The 4,217-nt window shown below is 38.7% G+C and overlaps 1 pseudogene; it reads left to right on the forward strand.

Moving 5' to 3' along the window:
• Positions 1-3,415: 3,415 nt before the first annotated feature.
• On the forward strand, positions 3,416-3,747 carry LOC118625857 (annotated as a pseudogene).
• The last annotated feature ends 470 nt before the right edge of the window (positions 3,748-4,217 follow it).

A 4,217-nucleotide genomic window follows, 5' to 3' on the forward strand; every position in this document is an offset into this window, starting at 1 on the left:
GAGAATACACAAAGAGGCACATTCAGGGATGACGGAGGACGAAGGGAAAGGAAACATTTCAAGATCTCACCCTGGCCGATTTGGCTCAGCAGTTAGAGCATCGGCCTGCGGACCAGAGAGCCCCGGGTTCGGTTCCCACTAAGGGCAGGTACCTCGGTTGCGGTTTATCCCTGGCCCCAGTTGAGGTTGTGTGGGTGGCAGCCAGTCATTGTGTCTCTCTCACATCGATGTTTCTCTCTCTCTCTTCCCCCTTCTTTCCCTCCTGCTCTAGCTGAAGAGAAATGCAAAAATGTCCTTGGGTGAGGATTTAAAAAAACAAAAACAAAAAACAGTTCAAGATCTCTCCCTTATTTCTGACCAGCACAACTGGATATGGTAGAGGTATAATTCACTGAAGTATAAAACACTGGGAAAGGGCTAGGTTTGGGGGCGCGGGCTACGGCATGTGAGAAGATTACAATTTCATTACTTGATTTTGAGCTGCCTTAGAGACATCCAAGCAAGCAGGAGGATCTAGAATATGTAGGAGGTCTAGGTTGGGGATAGAAGGTTGAGGGTCCTTGGTGACCTTTAATGCTGTTATAGGTAAGATGTCCCAGGGACAGAATATGAGATTTTTTTTTTTTAAGTGGGTGTGGGCCCAGCCAAGAAGAGGATGGTGAGCCTGAAATGAAGTCTTAAAAGAAATGGCAAGTCCAGCCAGTGTGGCTCAGTGGCTGAGCATCGACCCATGCACCAAGAGGTCGCTGGTTCGATTCCTGGTCAGGACACATGCCCAGGTTGTGGGCCCAGTCCCCAGTGGGGGGCATGCAGGAGGCAGCCAGTCAATGTTCTCTCTCATCAATGTTTCTATCTCTCTCTCTCCCTCTCACTTCCTCTCTCTGTAAAATCAATAAAGGAAAAAAAAAAAAGAAATGGCAAGAAAGAAAGGAGGAAAATCTTATTAGTGTGTATTCCAAAGGCCAGTGTAAGGCAATTATTTAAGAAAGAAGGAGTCAGGGATATCTAATGCATAAGCATATACACATACAAAAAAAATTGCAAACTGTTGAAAGGTTTTTCTAAGGGATTAGACAGTAATAGCAATAATAAGAATAACAAACCAGAATTCTACTTCTGACCATAATGAAATATCAAGGACCAGGCTTACCATTCTGTAAACAACTAAAAAACATATGAAGCCCATATTTTCACACATTGGAGAACAGGTAGACCGTGTTTGTGATCACTGAGAAAAGAGAAACAAGCTGATTGGGACCTATGATTTCCCTGGCTCTCTGCCTGGAGTTATATTCTGGACCATGCAACAAGGAGAGGGTTTCTCAAGCATTACTAGGTTTGAGGAGTCAGACAGAGACTGGCAGTCAGGGAAGCTATGACATCTAGAAGTTGGGAAGCTGAGTTCTCAAAAGGAAGGAGCTATGCAAAAAATACAGCTCTATAAGTCTGCAAAGGGTTCTTCTTAGTCTTTGCTGAATACTAAGTGGGTACAAAGGGGGAAACAGTCCAAGTCCAAACAAACATTGAATGGGAAGATGTAACATGAGCAGCTACTAGAGTTCACACAGGGTTAGGAGATGTTCCTTCTACTTTTGATCTGCCAGAATGTAAAGCCCTTGTTAATTACCCTGGGCATTCAGTAGAGACTCTAGGAGGTTATGCCTTAGTAGTGAGGCTAAATTTTTCTTCAAAGTCTACCCAGCATTCTTTCTACCAAAACTTAAAACAAGCCTTGACCTGATCCACAAGTCTTCACTCCTTGCTAAACAAGACATAACACTAATTTAAAGTAAGACAGCAGTCCAGTCGCTGTGGTTCAGTGGTTGAGTGTCAGCTCATGCACCAAGAGGTCACTAGTTTGTTTCCCAGTCAGGGCACATTCCCAGGTTGTGAGCCAAATCCCCAGTGAGGGGCATGCAGGAGGAGGCTAATCGATGTTCTCTCTCATTAGTGTTTCTATCTCTCTCTCCCTCCCCCTTCCTCTTTCTAATATCAATAAAGAAAACATATTTAAAAAAAAAATAAAGTAAGACAGCAAAATCAAGACACTCAACAATATAACATTCACAATGTCTGATATCCACTCAAAAAGCACTAGAAATACCAAGAAGCAGAAAAAAGTTGGCCAATAAACAGCATAAAAATCAGTAAATAGAAACATGTAAAGGTAATGACAAGATTGATAGGATTAGTATTAAAGGACTTGAAAGAATCTAATAAATGATACAAATATGCTCAAGTGAAAAAAAAAAGAGAGATAAAGAATCAAGTGGAGTCTCTAGAGGTTTAAAAATATAATATGTGAAATGAGAATTCCACTAGATGGTGTTAAAAACAGATTAGAGCCCTGGCCGGTTTGGCTCAGCGGTTAGAGCGTCGGCCTGCGGTCCTGAGAGACCCAGGTTCGGTTCCCGCTAAGGGCGCGTACCTCGGTTGCAGTTTATCCCCGGCCCTGGTCGGTTGTGCAGGTGGCAGCCATTCGATGTCTTCCTTTCACATCGATGTTTCTCTCTCTCTCTCTCTGTTCCTCTCTCTCCCTCCCACTCTACCTGAAAAAAAATATATATATATATATGGAAAAATGTCCTCGGGTGAGGATAAAAAAAAAAAAAAAACAGATTAGACACTGCAGAAGAAAAACATCAGTAAACTTAAAGATATAAACATAGAAAGCTGAGAGGAAAAAAGACCAAAATAATCAACAGAGCCACAACAGTCTGTGGGAATACCAACAAGACTAATATACATATAAGTGGAGTCCTAGAAGATATAAGAAACAGAAAGAAATATTTTAAGAAGGATCAAAATGTTTCCAAATTCAAAGAAAATGATAAAACCAAATTCAAGAATTCTAACAAATCCCAAGCCTACTATAACAAACTTAAATAAAACCACACAAGGGCATAATAATCAAATTGCTGAAAACCAGTCATACAAAGAAAAATTTTAAAGCAGCCGGGGGGGGGGGGGGGGGTGGACACAGAGAACAATGATCACAGACTTATTAGAAACTATACAAGTTAGAAGACAATCCACAAAGTCTATAAAGTGCTAGATGAAAAAAAGAAAAAAATAATCTGTCAACCTAGAATTTTACACACTCAGTGAAGATATCTTTCAAGAATGAAGACAAAACAAAAAAATTTTTGGCAAACAAGAGCTAAAAGATTTTGTTCCCAGAAACCTATACCACCAGAAATGTTAAATAAATTTTTCCAAGTAGGAAAAAAAAAAAAGTGATACCAGAAGGAATATATATATAGTGGTGTTTATATCATATGTGGATAAAAAAGGAATTAGAACAATGGCACATGATAAGAGGAAGGAAATTAAAATATCGTATGATAAGGTTCATATATACTGCATAAACTGAGAAAACATAATAAAAATAAAAGTAGAATACTAAGGCACTGCCATGGTGGGCTTCCGGAAGATGACCACCGGCCTTCTGGGATTGGCTGTATGTGAGACTTCATATGAGAGGCTAAGAATATTGTACACAAAGATTCTTGATGTTCTTGAGCCAATCCTTAAAAATGCAGCATACAGAAAGTACACAGAACAGATTATAAATGAGAAGCTGGATATGGTTAAAGCAGAATCAGATGTGAAAAAATTAGAAGATGACTTCAGGGTGGCCAAATAGAAGAGGTGATTCTTCAGGCTGAAAATGAACTAAGTTTGGCGAGAATATTGATACAATGGAAATCATGGGAGCCTTTAGTAGAAGATTCTCCTGCCAACTAACGGAAAAGGCCAATGTAATTATCATCAAATGACTTGTGTGTCGATGGGAAAGTGATGTAATTAAATGTTCTGTTATATATAAAAAATAGAATACTAAAAGCTATGCAAGTAATCCAAAGGAGCACAAAAACACAAAGAAAATAAACAAAGAAGAGATGGTACAAATAACAAAAAATGTCAAGATGGTAAGCTTAAACCCAACCATACTGATGAGTATTTTAAGAGTAAATAATCTAAACACTACAACTTAAAGGCAGAGATTGTCAAATTGATTTTTTAAAAAGACCAACTATATGCTATCCAAAAATAATACACTTTAAATATGTAGACAAATACAGTTTAAAAGTATAAGGATGACGAAAGACATACCATGTAAACTTAATATAAGAAATCTGGAGTGACTATATTAATATCAAGTAAGACATTGGAACAAGATATATTACTAGGGATTAGGAGGACTTTTCATAATG

This window comes from Molossus molossus, unplaced genomic scaffold (assembly GCF_014108415.1).
Source record: "Molossus molossus isolate mMolMol1 unplaced genomic scaffold, mMolMol1.p scaffold_m16_p_11, whole genome shotgun sequence".
NCBI lineage: Eukaryota > Metazoa > Chordata > Mammalia > Chiroptera > Molossidae > Molossus > Molossus molossus.